Consider the following 23,992-nt stretch of genomic DNA (forward strand, 5'->3'; position numbering starts at 1 on the left):
CTGTTCACCATATCATCTATTGGTCATAGATTTCCATATCATCTAACATATCAATTGGTCATAGATTTGTAATGTAAATTTACACACAAAGTTTGGAGTTATAAGATGACCATGTGAAAATAACTATTTTAAGGATATTTTAAAGGATATGAAGTGTTCCTGTAGGCTCATGACTGAGGTAATATGATGCAACATCATCTTAAATAGAAATCAGAGGTACATTTTTACTGGAACAAGAGCAAGGGATTAGATTTCAATACATGATCAGTACAACTCAAACAGCATAAATATACAATACAATAAAAAAGTATGTGAAATACTGGCATAAAATGTATCATTTTATCTACCAGTTTAGTGTTTCTTTCCTCCTTTCTTTGGATCGGCAGAATCCTGTTTAGGTTTTGCAGAATGGGCAAATTGCTGGAGTTTGATTTAAGGCTCAGAAGTGATAAAAATACAGACAACTACCTTACAAACCTACAACATGGACTAAAAAGAGCTTTGATTTGTCTAAAGTAAAGCTTTTACATTTATACAGTTGTGGCCAAAAATATTAGCACCCTTGGAAAATTCAAGCAAAGTTTATCCTTTTGATCTTTCATAAACAAAAATAAAAAAAATCATTAATTGAAGTCAAATTCAGAGGTCCATGTTGGTGGACTCTCCTCTTCTGTTCACCCCACATGTTTTCTATGGGGTTCAGGTCAGGGGACTGGGATGGCCTTGGCAGAACCTTGATTTTGTGGTCAGTGAAATGGGGATTTTTTTGTGAAGCTCAACAATCTTTTGCCGCACATTAGAACTATATTCTTTGGTCTTACCCACTGTGATTGATGATTAAGAGAATGTGGACTGTGTGTTATCTCATATGTATAATCCTGTGAAACAGGAAGTCCTGGCTGAACAATATAATGTTCCTGTCACCCAGGTGCACTAAAAAATTTTTAATTCTGTATGAATGGGAATATACTTCAGATATATTTTACTCAAAATAATTTCTAGGGGTTCCAATAATTGTGGCCAATGTGTTTTGGAGAAAAACATATTTATTTAATAATGAGATATTTCCCCTTTTAATCATTTTACTTCAATTAAAAGTTATATTTTTGTAATTTTTTTAATTGAAAGATCAAAAGGATAAACAATGCAGTTTTTTTTTTAACACCCTTCTTTGCTCATATTTACCAAGGGTGCCAATGTTTTTGGCCACCACTGTATAAATGTAAAAGTCTACCAGCGAGCTAATGCTAAAAACAAGCCAAGGATACCACCACAAGAGGTTTGTCGTTGAGTATGAATTCATTGGTTTCCTTCAAGGCTTTCTCTGCACTTCTCTCACTCGGGAGCCCAATGAAGGCCTGACCTTTCATCCTCCCCTCTCTCATCAAAACAATATCAAACCTGTCAGTACCAAATACATTTAAACATCAGCACATGTTCATGAAGTTCTCTCCTTTATTCAGCACTCCTAAGAAACATTGGAGTGGTGTTTGCTTTTCATTGGCTTTGATTTTGTTTGCCGGAGTTGAGGCCCCAGACAAGGGCCTGAGGCACGAGAAGGTGCTTACATGTTTCTTTCCTCCTCTAAGGAGATGTCGATTTTACACAGGATCTGTAGATACATTTCAGATCCTGTATAAAAGATTGAGTAGGGTTATGTAGTTGGACTAAATTAAGAAATACTCTATTCTAAGCCAGACGGTGAAGCAAATATTACATAATCATATGAAATGCAATTTTTTTCCTCCCCTTTTCTCCCCAATTTGGATTGCCCAATTCCCAATGCGCTCTAAATCCTTGTGGTGCCATAGTGACTCGCCTCAATCCAGGTGGCGGAGGACGGATCTCCGTTGCCTCCACGTCTGAGATCGTCAATCCACACATCTTATCATGTGGCTTGTTAAGCGCATTACAACAGAAACGTAGTGCATTTGGTGGCCCATGCTATTTTCAGCAGCATCCACGCACAACTCACCATGTGCCCCACCGAGAGCAGGAACCACACATTATAGCGACCACGAGGAAGTTACCCCATGTGCCTCCACCCTCCCTAGCAACAGGGCCAATTTGGTTGCTTAGGAGACCTGGCTGGAGTCACTCAGCACGCCCTGGATTTGTGCTGAGTGACTCCAGGGGTGGTAGTCAGCGTCAATACTCGCTGAGCTACCCAGGCCTCCCTAGGCTGTATCAGTTTCAAAATAAACTGACAGCCACCCAAAGGTCACTGTTTTCAAATGTATTTTTCCTTTTCTTTTTAAATTTTGAGTGAATGTTGTGTAAAGTAAGCATTCATTTAAATAATTATTGTGTACATCTTAGCTGATATCATTCAATTGCATTGAAAGACAGATAGACAGTCATAGTTTAATAAGGCAGGTACATTTTCGTCAATTTGCTTTGTAATACAGTTGAAGTCAGAAGTTTACATATACCTTAGCCAAACACATTTAAACTCACAATTTCACACTTCCTGACATTTAATCATAGAAAACATTCCCTGTCTTAGGTCAGTTAGGATCACTATTTTAAGAATGTGAAATGTCAGAATAATAGTAAAAGAATTATTTATTTCAGCTTTTAGTTCTTTCATCACATTCCCAGTGGGTCAGATGCTTGCATACACTTTGTTAGCATTTTGTATCGTTGCCTTTAAATTGTTTAACTTGGGTCAAATATTTTGGGTAGCCATCCACAAGCGTCTCACAACAAGTTGCTGGAAATTTGACCCATTCCTCCTGACAGAACTGGTGTAACTGAATCAGGTTGGTTTTCCTCCATGCTCGCAGATGCTTTTCAGTTCTGCCCACAAATTTTCAATCAGATTGAGGTCAGGGCTTTGTGATGGCCACTTCAATACCTTGACTTTGTTGTCCTTAAGCCATTTTGCCACAACTTTGAAGGTATGCTTGGGATCACTGTTCATTTGGAAGACCCATTTCTGACCGAGCTTTAACTTCCTGGCTGATGTCTTGAGATGTTGCTTCAATATATCCACATAATTTTCCTTCCTCATGATGCCATCTATATTGTGAAGTGCACCAGTCCCTCCTGCAACAAAGCACCTCCACAACATGATGCTGCCACCCCCATGCTTCACGGTTTGGATGGTGTTCACAGCCTTCTTCAGCTTGCAAGCCTCACCCTTTTTCCTCCGAAAATAACGATGGTCATTATGGCCAAACATAATTTTTTTTGTTTCATTAGACTAGAAGTCATTTCTCCAAAAATGAAGATCTTTGTCCCCATGTGCACTTGCAAACTGTAGTATGAATTTTTTATGGTGGTTTTGGAGCAGTGGTTTCTTCCTTGCTGTTGCAGCCTTTCAGGGTATGTTGATATAGGACTCGTTTTACTGTGGATATAGATACTTCTCTACCTGCTTCCTCCAGCATCTTCACAAAGTCCTTGCTGTTGTTCTGGGATTGATTTTCACTTTTTGCACCAAACTACATTCTTCTCTAGACGACAGAATGTGTCTCCTTCCTGAGCGGTATGATGGCTGTGTGGTCCCATGGTGTTTATACTTGTGTACTATAGTTTGTACAGATGAGCGTGGTACCTTCAGCCATTTGGAAATTGCTCCCAAGGATGAACCAGACTTGTGGAGGTCCACAAATCATTTTCTGAGGTCTTGACTGATTTTTTTGATTTTCCCATGATGTCAAAGCATAGAGGCAGTGAGTTAGAAGGAAGGTCTTAAAATACATTTCTTTTTTTTTTATAAGTACACGTTAAAGAAAATGTAAAAACGAAAGAAAAAAAAAGTCTGTTTTGAGAGACTAATCAAGTACTCAAAACTACGACCCGAAAGCAATGACCTAAAATAAATATTGTATGTAATCATAGAAAACATCTGAAAAATGCAAACAGTCGAATGACGACTGCCTTGTATTAAATAGTAATTTCTTTAAAGATCAACAGTATGCTTGCGACTACTCAAAGGCAAACATTAGTAGAGCTACTCTATTAAATCTGATGTGCGATGCACTCCTACAAAGAAGAAAATTGAGTGTTTGCATGCACGATTTGAGAGTCTTTCACCATCTGTGGGAGTCTGCCACTTTGTAGCTCTATTCTAAAGATGAAATCTGAGGGAATGTCCTCATCTTCCTCCTTGTCTTCCTCCTGTCTGGGAAGCTGAGCATGAGAGTAGATTTTTCCAAATCCTTCTGGAGCATCCTGAGTGGAAGCCTCCATCTTTTCCATGTCTAGGAATAAGTCGCAGAAACACAATTAGAACATGATTCAAACTACCATGGTGCTCAATTAAAAAAAGAAAAAAGACTTTAAAACCAACGCTGTAATTATCAGTGCTAAGCAGCGGATTGTTTTAGCAAATGAATGCGGGATTAATTCCATTCCAAACCAAAATTACATAAATTATTATTAAATAGAAAATCCATGTCTGTGAAAAAAAAAAATCTGTCAAGTGTATTAAAGGGATAGTTCACCCAAAATGTAAAATTATGTCATCATTATTTTTACAGTATACAGTCAGGTCCATAAATATTGGGACATCGACACAATTCTAATCTTTTTGGCTCTATACACCACCACAATGGATTTAAAATGAAGCGAACAAGATGTGCTTTAACTGCAGACTTTCAGCTTTAATTTGAGGGTATTTACATCCAAATCAGGTGAACGGTGTAGGAATTACAACAGTTTGTATATGTGCCTCCCACTTTTTAAGGGACCAAAAGTAATGGGACAGATTAACAATCATAAATCAAACTTTCACTTTTTAATACTTGGTTGCAAATCCTTTGCAGTCAATTACAGCCTGAAGTCTGGAACGCATAGACATCACCAGACGCTGGGTTTCATCCCTGGTGATGCTCTGCCAGGCCTCTACTGCAACTGTCTTCAGTTCCCTTCAGTTTTGTCTTCAGCAAGTGAAATGCATGCTCAATCGGATTCAGGTCAGGTGATTGACTTGGCCATTGCATAACATTCCACTTCTTTCCCTTAAAAAACCCTTTGGTTGCTTTCGCAGTATGCTTCGGGTCATTGTCCATCTGTACTGTGAAGCGCCGTCCAATGAGTTCTGAAGCATTTGGCTGAATATGAGCAGATAATATTGCCCGAAACACTTCAGAATTCATCCTGCTGCTTTTGTCAGCAGTCACATCATCAATAAATACAAGAGAACCAGTTCCACTGGCAGCCATACATGCCCACGCCATGACACTACCACCACCATGCTTCACTGATGAGGTGGTATGCTTTGGATCATGAGCAGATCCTTTCCTTCTCCATACTCTTCTCTTCCCATCACTCTGGTACAAGTTGATCTTTGTCTCATCTGTCCATAGGATGTTGTTCCAGAACTGTGAAGGCTTTTTTAGATGTTGTTTGGCAAACTCTAATCTGGCCTTCCTGTTTTTGAGGCTCACCAATGGTTTACATCTTGTGGTGAACCCTCTGTATTCACTCTGGTGAAGTCTTCTCTTGATTGTTGACTTTGACACACGTACACCTACCTCCTGGAGAGTGTTCTTGATCTGGCCAACTGTTGTGAAGGGTGTTTTCTTCACCAGGGAAAGAATTCTTCGGTCATCCACCACAATTGTTTTCCGTGGTCTTCTGGGTCTTTTGGTGTTGCTGAGCTCACCGGTGCGTTCTTCTTTTTAAGAATGTTCCAAACAGTTGATTTGGCCACACCTAATGTTTTTGCTATCTCTCTGATGGGTTTGTTTTGATTTTTCAGCCTAATGATGGCTTGCTTCACTGATAGTGACAGCTCTTTGGATCTCATATTGAGAGTTGACAGCAACAGATTCCAAATACAAATAGCACACTTGAAATGAACTCTGGACCTTTTATCTGCTCCTTGTAAATGGGATAATGAGGGAATAACACACACCTGGCCATGGAACAGCTGAGCAGCCAATTGTCCCATTACTTTTGGTCCCTTAAAAAATGGGAGGCAATTCATACGCCGTTCACCTGATTTGGATGTAAATACCCTCAAATTAAAGCTGAAAGTCTGCAGTTAAAGCACATCTTGTTCGTTTCATTTCAAATCCATTGTGGTGGTGTATAGAGCCAAAAAGATTAGAATTGTGTCGATGTCCCAATATTTATGGACCTGACTGTATTAACGGTGATAAAAAAAAACAAAAACAAAAGACTGGTTTGGTCACTTTTTTCTATAAAATATTTCCATACAGCTTTCAAGCTTCAAAGAAGGATGGAACAGCACCATAAATGTGGTCTATAAAACTCATGTACTATAGTCCAAGCCTTAAGAGATAAGCTTATCAGTGAATAATGACTTAAATTTGAGTCTGTTTCTCATACAAACTATTGTATGGCTTCGAAAGTCTTGGAATATAGCACACAAATAATGTGGACCACTTTTATGATACTTTTATGGTACTTTTCCATCTTTTTCGAAGTTTGAAAGCTGCATTCATAGTAATTTCCTGTAAAAGAGCATGGAAACTAGTCTTCAAATGTTCTCCTTTTGTGTTCTACAGAAGAAAGTAAGTCATATGGGTTTAGAATGACTTGAGGGTGAGTAAATGATGACAGAACATTCATTTTCGAGTAAACCATTCCTTTAATCTCTTATGGTAACGCCAGCATGTTTGAGTGGGGTCCATGGGGTTCCTTTCAGGCTCTTTCATGGCACAGGTGGAGATGTCACCTGGCAGTTGGCAGTAAGCCGTAACCAAACACATCTAAGGAATTATGGGAAGCAGCGAGGCTACACAAATCCTCTGGAAACTTGTCTGACAGATCTAGTGTCGAATGTGTACTAGAGCAGCAAGTCAGTGCTGATAACTTCCCCTTCAAGAAGTGGATTCCTTTGGCATGTCTCGCCTCATCATTTAAACGTATTGTTTATCAGTTGAAAGCAAGGATAATGAAATGAACAACCTGCCTTCAGCTTTTTATTTAGAGAGTTCAGAAAGCTGTTTGTTTTTGAAAGCATTTTCATCTCAGTTTTTTAATGGAAAAACAAACAGATAAGGTAAACAACAGAGTGGGGATCTCAATTTGAGCTCAAAAGTATGACACTTTTTTGGCATTATCAAACCTGTATGCTATTACTTTTTTCAGCAGAATGCAAAGGTAGATTTTTTTTGAAGAATTGTTACACTTTTTATTGCTCTTACTATACCAAGAATTTGCATCCAGAATTAAAAAAAAAATGGTGCATCTCATTCAATTATTACAGATGTGAAAACCAATGCCATTATGGCATCAATGACGCACACCATTTTTCTAAATGAATGCAGATATGAGCTAGACACAAGCTTCAGCGGAGATAGGTCAGTGAATAATGACTTAAATTTCAGTTTGTCCCTCACACAAAGCTATTGTATGGTTTATACTGAATACAGTAATATACAGTACACGAGTCACTTTTATGGTGCTTTTAAGGTGTTTTTGGAGCTTGACAGCCCCTGGTGACTATGCAGTGTCATTGTATGGTAAGTGTTGCACAACGGTTCTAACTGTTGTGTTGCACAGAGAAATAACACTTTAGAAGGGTGATTAAATAACAACATTTTCTGTGAACTATTTCCTCAATAACTGAACACACATCGAATAAGTGTTAGCTCTGTTTTTTTTTTTTGCTTGACAGTCGCACCTCTGATTCCCAAATAAACTTACAGGGTTATCCTGACTCAGGTGAGGGTCTCGGAATCTCACAGCGAGAGCAGCTTGGTTTGCTGACAGCCCGATACATTAAATCTTCTCTCCAGCTGAGTCACTATTCTCAGGGCTAATTGCTGTGTTAAGTGAGCAGGTCCGTTCAGGATGGCTGAGTGAACTCGGGGGCTCGAGTAGCAGGGGGAATTGAAGACACAGTCTTACCTTCAGTCACATCTGTGGATTGTGGCTCCTGATTCTCTCCAAGCCACTCGAGAATAGCGACCACCTCAGCCGATAGATGGAACTCAATCTTTCTCAAATGGCTTGAATACGTCCTCTGGCTGCAGAACTGGGCCTGACACACTGATAGATATAAAGTATTACGTGTTATTAACGTTTAAGTGTTATTATTGTTAACATAAAACTAAAACAAATACATTTTTTGTTAAAAAAAAAAAAAAAAGAATGAAATTGAACAATGGTTTGCTTATTTAAATGATATCAGTTAAAGAATTAGAGGAATAGTTCACCCAAAAATTAAAAACTCAAAAAGCACACAAAAGCAGCATAAAAGTAATCCATATGACTCCAGTGGTATAATATATGTCATTTGAAGAGACGCAATCGCTGTGGGTGAGAAATAGATCATTATTTAAAATATTTTTTTACTATAAATCTCTACCTTTACTTTTTACTTTCAGAATATGAAAGTGAAAATGGAGGTGTGTAGTAAAAAATTTAAAAAATGTATATGTATCTCACCACACTTGTCATATAACTTCTAAAGATATCAATTTAACCAATGCAGTCTTATGGATTACTTTTATGCAGCTTTTGTCATTTTTGGATTTTAAAAGATCTGGTCACCATTTCACGTACATTGTATGCAATTACTGATCTGAAATATACACTTAATCTTAAATTGTGTTCTGCAGAAGAAAAAAGTCATACACATCTGGGATGGGATGAGTGTGAGTAAATCTCCAATAACCCTGAATCGTTTTCAACATCAAGCTAAATACCAAGCTAGACACCTGAATACCACACCTGTATGTGTTTAAAAAAAATTTCTTTTTTAACCATTGGCATAATTAGGGAGATGGTCCTCGAGCTGTTACTCTTCTGAGAAGATTTTCCACTAGAAGTTGGAATATGGCTGTGGGGATTTGCTCCCAATTAGACACAAGAGCATCAGTTATGTCAGGTACTGATGTGGGCTGATGGGAACTGGCATTCCAGTTCATCCCATAAGTGTTCAACGGTGTTCAGGTCTGGGTTTTGTGCAGGCCAGTCAAGTTCTTTCATAGAAGACTTAGTAAACCATTTTTTTATGAACCTCACTTTGTACATTGTTTTGTACACCCCATTATACTAAACCTGTTTGCCCAAGCAGTTTGCATGGCTTTATGCTTGATTTAAGGCGCCTGTTAGTAATGCGTGTAGTTGAAATGGTCAGAATCAATTATCTGAAGACGGTACCCACATTCTTTGGGCCATAAATTGTATCAACAAATCTCTTTGTATATTTTAGACATCAGAACTGTATGTCTGTCTCAGGTAGACAAAGGGTAGTCTTTGAAAGTGTAAGGCGCAGTTTAATTTAATTTAAAGATAAAGAAGCCTCTAGTTGATTGAAAGAGAGCTGAGAGTCTTTACCTGAGGGAGTCTGGGTTGGGAATAAACAGGAGATCCTTTAGTTTAGGTTTCTTTCTCCTTAGAAGTCTTTGCTCTCAGCGGTCTTTTGCATGGCTGGTTAACAAGGCCCATCAGTCTGATCATCCTTTGTGGAAAATAGACAGAAGAAGTGAGAAGCTATTAAACATGTATGGCTTTTGAACGGAAGGAAAAACACTGGAATGAAAAAGACACACAGAATACTTGAATGCTTTACAGCCTTCAGCTGCTGCCATACTGAGACAAACAATCTGTCAATGAGAAAATGTGTCAATACTGGTGGTGCTTCCACAGTTACAAAATACAGTATAACCACTGATATGCTATTTTTAGATTTTGAAAAAGACATTGCATTTACATTTCAGGCATTTAGCAGACACTCTTACCCAAAGTATTTGTTAGTGATGGTCTGTCTGCAATACTAATATAACAGTAATATCATGGGGATGATGTGGAATATTGGGTAAAGATCTAGGCTAGTGACAAAAACATTGTAAGTTTAAACTCGGCAAGGTCTGAAACATAAACTATTCCATTGCATTCTTGACCAAGATACTTAACCCCATGTTACTTCAGGGCAACTGGCTCTGTATTGTAAGTCACTTTGGACGAAAGCATCATCTAAACTTAATTTTTTTGAAAAAAATGTTTAGTGGTGCTTGCCTGTGCAAAAATTACCACCACAATATTGGGATCTGCAGGGTGGTTGCCAGATTGTTGCTATGTTGTTGCTAGGGAGTTGTTAAGTGGTTACTTTCTGGCTATTGATTCATTTCTATGTTATCTTGGTCTCTACATATGGCTCAAGTGATCCCTTCTTCAAAGTGAGTCTATGGAATTTTTTGTCCGGTGTATCATAACCCAAGTGAAAAGCATTTATCCAAAGTGCAACTGCTAGGTAAACCCCTCTTCAACATGACACATGGTTACAAACAGTGCAGAAATTACACAAGTGAAATACTCATTGTTTTTTTTCCTCCCCTTTTCTCCCCATTTTGGAATGCCTAATACCCAATCAAGCTCTAAGTTCTCATGGTGGCAAAGTGACTCGTCACAATCTGGGTGGCGGAGGACAAATCAAAAGTTGCCTCCACGTCTGAGATAGTCAATCTGCACATTTTATGACGTGGCTTGTTGAGCACGTTACCACGGAGACGTAGCACGTGTGGAGGCCCACGCTATTCTCCGCGGCATCCACGCACAACTCACCATGCACCCCATCGAGAGAACCACACATTATAGCTACAACAAGGAGGTTACCCCATGTGACTCTACCCTACCTAGCAACCGGGCCAATTTGGTTAGTTGCTTAGGAGACCTGGCTGGAGTCACTTAGCATGCCTTGGATTTGAATTCGTGACTCTAGGGGTGGTAGTCAGCGTCAATGCTCGCTGAGCTACCCAGGACCCCTTAATACTCATTGTTAAGGACTTAAACAAAACCTACCCCCTAGTATGAACAATAGTAATAGTGATGGTTTCCTTAAAAAGTTATGAAAGGAATATGCCGGGTGCAATACAAGTTAAGCTCAATCGACAGAATTTGTTTCATAATTTTTATAATCACGAAAAATGTATTTATTTACTGTTTCAAAAGTATAGCCACAAGACATAAACAATATGTCAACTGAGCTTATCTTGTCTTGAACCTGGAATATTCTTAAAAAAAAAAATTGTAAATAAAACAGAAGGGTGCAAATCAGCTAACATTCTTTGTCCTCATCATCTCCACTCTCATATTCAGATTCTTCCACACTGCCCATCGCCCCCTCCTCCTGCTCTGGGAGTGGAGGGGGGTTAGTGGGGGCAAGGGCGGCAGAGGGCCTCAGAGCATCTCAACTGAAACGTTGCAGATGATTGTGTTACTCCCTCTCAGTGGACCCAACCCTCCATTGCACAACTTTATAGCTCATCAATATAAGCAGACCACTTATATAGACAGGGCTCGCTAAAAAGCTTTTAATTCACTTTTAAATCAGCCGATGTGATTCACATTACACATTCGTCACAAATTGCAGTGATTCTTTAGACATGCTGATTCTGTTCCGAGTTGCTTGAAGTGAGCCCTGCTGAAATCTCAATGCAATGACATTCAAAAAGTAAACATTTGCAAAACTGTATGATCCCACATACCATTGGGGAAGGAGCCATCACTGGGACAAACAGGCTGAGCAGGTTCATCTTATTCAAGTGACGATCCTGTGGAGGAATGTGGAGAAAAGATTCAGATTACTTGATTGTGTGTGTATGTATATGTGTTGTTCCCATACACCTGCTCCTGCGTATTCCTCAGACACAAACATTAATTGTGACCCTGGCTCCATATGTAACCCAGATTGCTGTGTGGGAATATATTATGATCATTTAAAGCCTCACTGATGGTGTTAGAACTGAGCTTTGAGCAGATTTAATACCATTCAGCAGCACAGACACCACCAGCCTATCTGACAGAAGTCTAATGCCACCAAAAGGCAGACTAGTGAATTACATCCTCCCTATGGCGTTTTTAAAAACAGTGCACTATCCTAGCTTAAGGGAAAATGATAAATACAGCCCTCAATCCCTCCCACATGATCATCATATTAATACCATCATAATAATTCCATCCAAATACTGTGGTTTGATGTTTAGAGTCTGGACTTGATTCAAAAATCACATTAGTGTCATTCTAAGAGCAAAATCTGTTTTTATAACATATTTTTACTTATTTTACCTGAGATGAACTAAACAAAACACTGACTTTAGTATCATGCAAGCAAACAATTAAGAGAAAAAGAGAGAGATACTGATACCTAAGAGTTAAGCATACTGATATGCATGTTTACACATTCTCAATGTGAGCTAATAAATAAAATAATAGAAAAACATAAGAAAAGAATCTTTGAAGCCTCAACTCACTTGAACGTAGAACTTGGGCACACTCAAAAGTGTGTGTGTAATATTTGTCAAAATTCCACTTGAAGGAGGAGGGTATAAATATTTCAGCATCGGATTTGTTTGAAGTTTCAACCTGTGTGAGAAAAAAAAAAAAAAGCAAACATGGAACAGTGCCAGTCATTGGACTCGGAGAGGGGAGACAGGGAGCAAACATTTCCAAAAATGCTACCCCTGACTAAATGCATCAAAAATAATGGCGAAGCATAAACATAAGAGCGAGGTTCACAAATCTGGCAGCATTTCGGAAATGCCCACGCCAGCAAAACACATCAGTGTTCAAGGATGGGAGAGCAGCTACCGTTTAGTAAAAACTAGTTAACTGCACTACAAGTACCAAAAAAAGTAGCCAAATACACCGAAGTTCTTCAGGTGTGCAATATCTTCATAATTACATTTCATTCAAGTTATGTCATTTCTAGCCATTAATGAGAATGAGAAAGATGAGATATTTTTAGGACCATCTCTAAATTTAAACTTTAGTAGCAAAATGGCAACAGTAGTAAGTTTGATTCAATTCTGTGAATCAGTTCAGCCTGTCTGCTTCACATAATTGATCTGTTGGCACCATCATTTGAAAGTTATTTTTAAAATGGTCACTAAAATGAACCAAAAATGTTCAGTGAAGTCTGAGGGTGGTCTTTTTCATATATTCACATATTTTCAAATGTAAAATAGGTTCCATATTTTTGTGTATTAGTTTATATGTTGGTACATATTAATGAAAATTAGTAATTCTTCCTTATTCCTTATGGTGTGGACACCATGCCTTGAACATTTTGAACTAGATTTTGAATCTAATTGGCTACAGTAACTGATCAAAAGATGGTTTACCAGTTTAATCACCCTTTTAAGTCATTTCAGGACAAAAACAGAAATATCAAAATATATACACTTATAATATTGTCAAAAGGCTGAAAAACAGCCCGATCTTAATTTAAGTCTGGCACGGACGCTATAAAATAAAGATTCAACATATTATGCACCGTATGTTGCTTTGACTTCCCTTACATGATGAACGCTTTGAGTGTCAAAACTAATGCAAGTTTAATTTGATTGCACTTTCTGTCACTTAAATGGTCTGTTCTTCATTCGAAGCATCACGCTTCTGAACAACACGCATATCAAGCGGCTGCGGTTTGTGCACGAGCAGCTTCGAGCAGAATTAAATATATAAAAATGTGTCACGGCTCTGCACGTTAAGTGAAGGTGAGGTGCAGGCTCCTCGTGCAAAATTATATCTTAGCCCACGGTCTCTTTATCAAAGGCCACCTGGTGCTACCACATGGCAAGAGCAGACAGGCTGTCCCTGCAGAACAGACACTTAGTGACATGGGCCTATAATTGGACATGAGACGGATGGTGACAGCCACTCTCTCCAACTTCCTCTCTCTCTTACCAGGGCCTGAACTACTGACACAAGGTGCAGGATGCCAACAGAGGGTGTTAGCCTGTCTCAAATCTCCAGTGACATTATAAACACAGTGACACACTAGGAATGTCATTGATCACGCATGTTTAGTAAGTCTATGTGCTTATCGAAAATGCACATCACATCCACCCCAGATTAGCAGCTATGCTGTTGTCCACCAGAGGAATGTTATGTTGCTGTTAATCCTTCTTTTACTTTCCAAATTGGGTACCAGCACAACTAAAACATTAAGACAAAATGTTAAGCGTGTACAATCATATTACACACATTACATAAATGTGGTTAATTTAGTTTTTATCAAAATCAATCCTTGCGGTTAAAATGTATATGAATGTATAAGAAAAAGTGTATATCTTGGGTCTTGTGACTGGTCATCAGTTCTTTACAATTTTCCATAGTAGTCTATAAAATTATACTGTTTAAGATTATAAAAACTGCATTGATAACAAGTCAAGTCAATTTTATTTGTATAGCGCCTTTCACAACACACATCGTTTCAAAGCAGCTTTACAGAATATCAGCATTAACAGATGATAAAACTGTAATGTCTATAAAGTCGATTAATCATCGTTGTACGATTTTTAATAGTGTTTAAAAATAATTAAATGATAATTGTATTAATAACCCCAGTGAGCAAGCTGTAGGCGACTGTGGCAAGGAACACAAAACTCCATAAGATGTTGATTAATGGAGAAAAATAACCTTGGGAGAAACCAGACTCACTGTGGGGGCCAGTTCCCCTCTGGCTAACATTATGAATGTAATGTAAATATTAATTATGTATAGGTAAAATCATGGTTTAAAATTATTAAACTAAGTGTTAAGGGTCAGTGATTAAACATACAGTGTTTGAACTGTAAGATTAATGACCAAAGTCTTTGAAGTCCATCTTCATTAATTGCAGAAGTTCACATACATGCAATTGTCCTTGTTAATTGGCTGATGAAGGCTTTTGTTGGCAATAGTTAGTCTAAGCATTTCATTTCAAGATCGTAGTCCATAAATAGACTGAGGTGATGCAGTTTGGAGTTGGCATCATTTCATCCTCTGAAGTCCGTCATAATAGATTGAAGTGATGTTTGGCTGGCACCGGCTGCATTTAGTCATCATCACTCAGAGACATGCAGCAGTGGAGTCCAACATGAAGCAGGAATGGTGCTGGATCCAGCCGGTTCTGGTGACCTCAGGATAGGAGTCCCGAGGTTGAGACAGGGAAACAAATAAAAAGATGTAAGCGTAGATGCCATTTAATTTATTGCAGAGTTAGAGATCATGCTCAATGTTTCTGGTTTCTGGTTCCGGCGGACCCAATTAAAGCTGCCTAATTGTGGGTTGGAGGATAAATTAGGTGTATGCCTGGCTAAATAGATGAGTCTTTAGTCTAGACTTAAACTGAGAGAGTATGTCTGCATCTCGAACAGTGTTTGGGAGACTATTCCATACTTTAGGAGCCAAATATTAAAAGGATCTTCCTCCTTTAGTGGATTTTGATATTCTAGGAACTATTAATAGGCCAGAATTTTGTGATCGTAATGAACGTGATGGAATATAGTGTGGTAGAAGATCACTTAAGTACTGCAGAGCTAGTCCATTCAAAGCTTTGTACGTAGTTAACAGAATTTTAAAATCAATACGGAATTTAACAGGTAGCCAATGTAACGATGATAAAATGGGGCAAATATGATCATATTTCTTGGTTCTCGTCAGCACTCTGGCTGCTGCATTTTGAACCAATTGAAGTTTATTTATTGATCTTGCTGGACATCCTCCCAGTAATGCATTACAATAATCTAGTCTTGAGGTCATGAACGCATGAATTATTTTTTCGGCATCAGCAACCGAGAGCATATGCCTTAATTTAGCAATATTTCTTAGGTGGAAGAATGCTGTTCTACAAACATTTGTAATTTGATTTTCAAAGGACAGTTTGGTATCAAATAAAACACCTAAGTTCTTCGCTGTTGAAGATGATGTAACAGTACATCTAGAGTCAAATTATATTTTAGTGGCTTATTTTTAGAATTTTTTGGTCCAATAATTAGAACCTCTGTTTTGTCAGAATTGAGTAGAAAGAAATTTCTGGCCATCCAATCTTTTATTTCATTAATACACTCTGCTAGTTTTGAGAACATAATTCTCTAGCCTATTCAAGAGAATGTCGTGATCTATCGTGTTGAATGCAGCACTAAGATCTAAAAGCACTAGAAGAGAAATGCAGATGATAAGAGCAAGTCATTTGTAACTCTGATAAGTGCAGTCTCTGTACTGTGATGAGGCCTAAATCCTGATTGAAATTCTTCATATATACTATTTCTCTGTAGAAATGAACATATTTGGGAGGATACTACCTTTTCTAGTATTTCTGACATAAACGGGAGATTTGAAAATCGGTCTATAATTAGCAAGTTCTCCAGGATTAAGTTGTGGCTTCTTAATTAGCAGTTTGATAATTGCCATTTTAAAGTTTCTTGGGACATGTCCTAAGCATAGCGAGGAGTTAATGATATTAAGAAGAGATTCTGATATTACAGGAGATACCTCTTTTAAGAGCTTAATTGGTATAGGATCTAACAAACAAGTTGTGGATTTTGATGTTTAGATAAGTTTTGTTAGTTCTTCATGACCTATGATAGCGAAGAATTGAAGTTGCACATGAGGGAAATTATTCGACACTGTTTTCTGAGGTGCTATGACAGATGATTGCATAATTCCAATTTTATTTCTGATTATTTCAATTTTATCTGTAAAGAAATTCATGAAGTCATTGTTCTTGAGCTGTGACGTAATATCTGGTTCGGCTTTATTCATAACCAATTTAGCCACAGTACTGAATAAATATCTAGGATTGTTGTGGTTATTTTCTATGAGTTTACTAAAATATGCTGACCTGGCAGCTTTGAGTGCGTGTTTGTAGCTACAGACACTATCCTTCCATGCACCCTGAAATACTTCTAATTTTGTATTTTTCCACATGCGCTCCATTTTCCAAGCTGCTCTCTTGAGAGCATGAGTGTGATCATTGTACCATGGTGCAGGGCTTATTTCTTTAATTTTCTTTAATCGAAGTGGGGCGACAACATCAAGGGTGCTAGAGAAGACTGCATTTAAATTTTTTGTTATTTCATCAAGTTCTTCTGGGCTTTGGGGTTTATTGAATATATGATATAGGTCTGGAAGAGTATTAGTGAAGCTATCTTTAGTGGTCGAAAGAATAGTTCTACCTGAACGATAGCGTGGTGTAGATTGAGTAACATTAGCTGATTGCAGTATGCAAGAGACGAGGTAATGATCCGAGATGTCATCGCTCTGCTGCAGAATTTCTATATTATCAACATCAACTTCATATGAAAGAATTAAATCTAGCGTATGATTATGGTGATGAGTTGGTCCTGTTACATTTTGTCTGACTCCAAGAGAGTTGAGAATATCGATAAATGCTAATCCCAAAGTATCATTTTCATTATCTATGTGAATGTTGAAGTCACCAACAATTAAGGCTCTATCTACAGTAACTACAAGATCTGATAAAAAATTTGCAAATTCACTAAGGAAATCTGAATAAGGCCCGGGTGATCTATACACTGTAGCAAGGGTAAAGGACGACAGAGAATTTTTATTTATATTTGTATTTGACGGTGTCACCTTAAGCATTATTAGTTCAAAAGACTTACATTTATATCCTGTCCTCTGAGTAACACCACAAACTTCACTGTAAATTGTAGCAACACCTCCTCCTCGACCCTTCAGACGAGGCTCATGTTTATAACAATAACCTGGGGGAGTAGATTCATTTAAACTAATATATTCATCCGGTTTAAGCCAGGTTTCAGTCAAACAGAGCGCATCCAATCTATGAGCTGTAATAATTTCATTGACAATTAGTGCTTTGGTAGAAAGAGATCTAATGTTTAGTAGCCCTATTTTTATATGATGTACATTTTTAATTTGTTTGTTTTGTTCAAGTTTGACCTTAATCAAATTTTTTCTAAATGATTTACTGAGGGTATTGTGTTTCGTAGTTCGTGGAACAGACACAGTCTCTATGAGATATCTAGGTGATACAGTCTCTATGTGTTGTAGTTTATGTGACCTGTGTGACATCTCAAGGCAGCTAGCAGACGTTCGGATTAACCAGTTTGTCTGCTTCCTGACCTGGGCCCCATTTAGTCAATTAATATCACTATTAAGTCTATGAGCCAAATTACTAGAGAGGAGAGCGGCACCTTCCCTGGAGGGATGGAGTCCGTCTCTCTTTAGCAGGTCAGGTCTACCCCAAAAACTCTTCCAATTGTCTATAAATCCTATTTTATTCTGCAGACACCACTCAGACATCCAGCCATTCAGTGACACTAATCTACTATAAACCTCGTCACCACGACGAGCAGGGAGGGGACCAGAGCATATTACAGTGTCTGACATCGTTTTTGCAAATTTGCACACCTCTTTAACATTATCTTTAGTGATCTCCGACTGGCGAAGCCGGACATCACTAGTGCCGACATGGATAACAATTTTAGAAAATCTACGTTTAGCATTAGCCAGCACTTGTAAATTTGATTTGATGTCAGATGCTCTGGCCCCCGAAATGCAATTAACAATAGTGGCTGGAGTCTCTATTTCCACGTTCCTTACAATAGAATCACCGATAACAAGGGCTCTTTCAGCATGATTCTCAGTGGGTGTATCACTGAATGGGGAGAATTTATTGGAAACCCTAACAGGAGCGGGAGAGTGGTGTCTCTTTGCTGAACGAGTATGCCGCAGAGACGTCACCCAAATGCCCTGCTGCAGGGGCTCTATAACCGAACCGTGTGTGTTGCTCTCTGCCCGCATCCGAAACAGTATCTAACGGCTTCTCTTTCTCACTGATCTTTACTAGCGTTTGGAACTCATTAACCTTCTCCGTCAGCCTGACTAATTCCTTACATTTATCACAAGTGAATCCCTCACTGCTGACGGAGGAGGCTATTTTAAACATGTGACATGCAATGCATGAACAAATAACATGAGCCGATGCCATGACTTACTGCAAATTGTTCGTTGTTCCTGAGCAGTGAGGGTTTTGAGATTGATTTGAATCCCTCACAAAATTGTTTGTTGTTGGTGGTGGTTGCTCTTGATAAGCGGTGCTTTGAGATCGATGCAATAATCTGTGTACCGCAGAGGAGAAAAAATGGGTGCACACTGAAAAAATGCACGCAGTTTAACCGCGATAAAAATAGAACGCGGATACAGGTGGAATATGCGCGCAGTTGAATCCCGATAAGAGAATAATACGGGAAGACCCGATGCGTGCTTAAAAATGGCAGATGTTTAAGGATTGAAGGCTACAAACACAGACTCTAGCTAGGTGTCAGCAGCAACCGGTAAAATACACGCAGATGAAACGGGAGAAAAAGCGGAAGAATCTGAAACGCGGTAAAATGACAAAGGATATAAATATGAACGATGACTATAACGTTGAATGTATGAGAATAAGCAGTGCTAAGCAGGCCACAAACAAACTCTCGTGCAGCATGCGTGCATGCTGTGCCGTCAGAAACAGGAAGTCCAATAATAACAATTATAGAAGAATTGGGAAAATGTTGTTCCAAAAGGTTTTTGAATCTCAACTAGCCATAAACACTTCAGTCAGGATCACTTCCATCAAATGAAAACTAACATGAATACTTCATCCATTGAATGGATGGTGCGAGGAGAGAAGCGAATAAACTCCCCAGGGGTAACAGAACAGATTCAGCATATTTATATTACATTGTACAATTTTCACCTTTCTCACAGTTTAACGTGGTACAATTGATAATTTCAGCCTGATCAAATGAAATTTATGTGACAATGGCAACATTTTTGCAAACCAAAATTACATTTGTCTGCAGTTTCTCTGTGAAATTTCCAGCGGGGGGCACCAAACGTGAGTGAAATGATTCTAATAAAGCTATAGTTCACCCAAAAATGAAAATTATCTAATTTACTCACCCTCTTGCCAACCCAGATGTGTAAGACTTTCTTCTGCTGAACACGAACCAAGATTTTATAAGAATATCTCAGCTCTGTTAGTTTTTTCAATGCAAGTGAATGGGTGCCAAAAATGTTATGCTACAAAAAGCACATTAAGGAAGCATAAAAGTAATCCATATGACTTCAGTTGTTAAATCCATATCTTCAGAAGTGATATGATGGGTTTGGGTGAGAAACTGATCAATGTTTAAGTCTGTTGCTGACTTATGAGATTTTGGTAACCACTCACATGCATAGTATGGAACAAAACAGCTGAGAAATTCTTCTAAAAATCTTAATTTGTGTTCTGCTGAAGAAAGTCACACACATTGAGGATTGAGAAAATATTAGATGGATGTTTTAATGAGTAAAACTAAAACTTTAGCCTAAACCTAACAAATAGTGTCCTAAAAGATAAATGAGAAGTAAACAAAATAGACATGCTTAACCTTAGCCAATGCCTAAATCTAACTGACATGAAATGCACATTTACTGAAGCAACCACATCATTTTGTGCCACTTCTATGGCACATTCATTTCACTTTCACTCTGAACATCCTTGGCTGGGCTCTAGGCTGGGTCTCAGAGTCCAAAGTCCAACTCTCCATCAGGTGAGCTAGAGTGGAAGCTAATTATGTTGGGATAAGTTTGTAAATGTAGGTGGGTTTGTAATACTAGCATTAAAATGTATTGTTTTTCAAATGATGTGTTAGAGTAATAGTGTTTTGATATCATAACATAGCAGGGTGTGAGTAATAGAGCGAAACATATGTGTTTATAAAAGTCAAACAGCCATAGTACACATGACTAAAACTCACAATTGTTGTGGCTCCTCATGTTCATTTCACCAGGAAACTACAGCAAAACATAGAAAGTGGCACGTAAAACACAAGTTTGCAAAAATGTAGTTATAGTAGCATTAATTAAAGACTGCGACTAAAATGGTTGCAAATGCGACCAAAAATAATTGATTGCGACAATAATTTTAAATCTGGTCGTCATTGGAAACAGTCGGGTTGTGTGTGTTCGTATGCGGTTTCGTCAGATATCATCTTATGAGTTATTGAATGCATCTTTAGAGTGCACACTAGTGTGTCTTGTGCCGCTTTTCACCCGTTCTTTTTCTGACGAGCTCGCAGCACCGCATGCAACAACAAACCCAGCGCGAGAGATTCATGAACAAATGACACTTTTGAACCTGGTCTTTTTCATGAATCGCCCGAAAAGAACAGGGTTTGAACTCAGGAGCTCAGGTTAGCAGTTTGAATCAGATTCACCACTGGGAATGCAGATATTTCAAAATAGGATTCCCATACATAGTTTGGGCTTCTTTATAATTAAAAGTCCCATATTGTGTACCACTTTTTTTCTTCTGGTAATTATTGATTGGGATTAGAGAAGGACAATAAACTGCATCTGGGATTTCATTCAATTTGTACTCTGGTAGTCTCTGTGTATGACCCAACCTAGAATAGATTAGATATACACTTGGTAAAACTCCAATTATAACAAGTTGGTAAATCAAGAACAAGTTGAAAATTGAAGCTAGACTTACATTTAATAGTCAGTCTGGAATTACACAAAGCACAGAATAACAGGACAAATGTTGAGATAACTAAATACATGCTGTCATTCAAGAAGTGCAGCTGGGGATTGAGGAGGGTGTTAAGTGTAGCTTGCATCCATGCAATGGAAAGCCAGCTAAGAGAATAAATGGAGGACTGGAGACTGAATTGTATAGGTAGATGACATGATCAGCTGAGCATCAGCTGTTTGCAAGCTTGACTGACATGACAAGCCTGAACTAACGCTATGCTTGATTTCTGTTCAAGTATAGAAATGGAGTTAGCCAATCAGAGCCTTGTCTAGACAGCGTAGCCAATCACAGCAAAGTCTAGACAGCTCATACTGGAAGAGGGAAGAGGGAAGAGTGGCTACAGCGATAGCCGAAAGTCTATTATTATTGATGTTGCCATATACCTGTCAGACAGGGTTGGGTCTTTAAATACAGTGACAGTATCTTGATCCCTTGCAAGCTCAACCACTAGCGTGTGACCAAGTATTGATAAAGTACTGATGAGTACTGATAAACTATGCTTAGTGCCTAAAGGACAAAAGTAAGAGCATCCAGGTACCAGCAGATGTTAAAGCCTGATCTTAAAGGAATATTCCAGGTTTAAAACAAGTTAAGCTATATTAACAGCATTTGTAGCATGTTGATTAGCACAAAAATAATTTCGACTTGTCCCTCAGCAAAAAATCGAGGTTACAGAATTACAGAAAGTATGGAACTTCCAAATCAGCACAAACACCTGTAGGTGAACAGCATGGTTATTTTAGCTTACCTTAGAGGCTGAGGTCTCACTGCTAAAAGCTGCAATTGCCATATGTTTCTGCAGAGGAAAATACACAGTTCACTGCACAGTTTACCCACAGCAATTTACAACTTTCTTAATAGTAAACCTTACAACTTACTAAAGGGCCCTTCTCTGAAAGGACTCTGATGGAAGAGGCACCAAAATATTTAAGGAGATCCTCTTCCACATCCTGGTTGATTTCTCTGGTTAGATGTCGTATGATGAGGTTTTTTCTTTTCTTAGTTTGAACCTTGGTCTTGTCCAGGTCAGACATGATTCTAAACACAAAGAGAAATTAGGTCAAATGATCAGTAACTCTATCCACTCTTAAGTGATTGAAAGTGAGTCTGGGCCTCTAAGGTGAGTGGAGGGTAAAAAAAAAACACATCTCTTTTCATTCTAGTTCAATGAGCCAAAACAAAGACTTGTTGCTGTAGAAAGTAAAGGAGAGCTAAATACTGAAAGTAATTTTATTTTTATTAATGAGTTGAATGATTATACAAATATACTGTGTGCATTATTTTACCAATGCAACTTTGCATAACTCGTTTATATTTGCCAATACTGAAAATACCAAATATGCAAATGCATGTTGAAAATAAACAAAAGAGACAAAGACAAAAACTTTAAAAACAGATTATGGATTACTAAATCTCACAAAGATATATCAGAGACAAATTTCACCCCCACATCAAAGAACAAAATAAACAAATAATATATTGCATAAATATAATATGAACCTGTTTATGAACATTTATTTATTTGCATTGTAAAAATTATTTTCATAATAAAGCACATATCCCCCTTACATACTATAATACAGTAGTGAAAATCATTGTCCAGACAAAAAGTTAATAAATTCTGCATATACAGAATTGTGTGTGTGTGTGTGTGTGTGTGTATATATATATATATATATATATATATATATCACACAAACACAATTATTTTGTGAAAACTAATACAACACGTCTGTCTGGACTGAATTTAAATTCACACAACCAGCCTGCTCTGTCTTAAAGAGGTCTATTCCAACTATTTTATTTGAATTTAAGTAACGCACTTAATAGTGAACTAGTAAGTGAACCGTGCAAAGATCAGCGAATTAATTGCACACTTAAGTTTGGAAACTACTGATTTTGTACTGAGGCTAACCTGCTTACCCATTAACAACAACATCAACTGCTTACAAACAACAAGTGGACGGAGCAGCGCGAGAACTTAAAATGTAAATAAAACAACAACACGTGAGGAAATATGGCGTGTAAATAACTATAAACGATAATAAAGATAATATATGGCACATATGATAAGGTAAGAAAGATATGAGACACGCATGCCATTCAAACTCTTTTTTTGTGGGCGTATTTAAGAGGGCTTTCGAAAATGTTTTACCTGATTGGTCCGATTTTAGCTTTTCGCTTCAGCAGTTGGTGCAGCATACGTCAATCACAAATGGTCCAAACTAACAACGCCTACAAAATACAAGGTATTTTTTGACCAGCAGATGACGCTGCAGTGCTGGAAACAAAAAATAACGTTCAGTGAAGCCGTGTCCAGTTTTGTTGGCACAAACCATTTTCCCACAAATATGTGTATATATATATATATATATATATATATATATATATATATATATATATATATATATATATATGTATGTATGTATATATATATATATATCATATATATATATATATATATATATATATATATATATATATATATATATATATATATATATATATATATATATATATACATATATATATAAGATGTAGTAGTATAATAATATATTTATATATATATATATATATATATATATATATATATATATATATATATATATATATATATATATATATATATATATATATATATTAGTTGTAGTAGTATATGTATCTGGGGAGCTTTCATTAGCTTTGCAATAAACCAGAATTTATTGTGCCAATGTTGCTCAGAAGTCGTGACTCTCTTGGCCTTTCTCCTTA

The 23,992-nt window shown here is 37.6% G+C and overlaps 1 pseudogene; it reads right to left on the minus strand.

Annotated features, from left to right (window-relative positions):
• Positions 1-351: 351 nt before the first annotated feature.
• LOC127634120 (RNA-binding region-containing protein 3-like) lies at positions 352-22,275 on the minus strand (annotated as a pseudogene).
• Between the last annotated feature and the right edge of the window lie 1,717 nt (positions 22,276-23,992).

This window comes from Xyrauchen texanus, chromosome 41 (assembly GCF_025860055.1).
Source record: "Xyrauchen texanus isolate HMW12.3.18 chromosome 41, RBS_HiC_50CHRs, whole genome shotgun sequence".
NCBI classification, from domain to species: Eukaryota; Metazoa; Chordata; class Actinopteri; order Cypriniformes; family Catostomidae; genus Xyrauchen; species Xyrauchen texanus.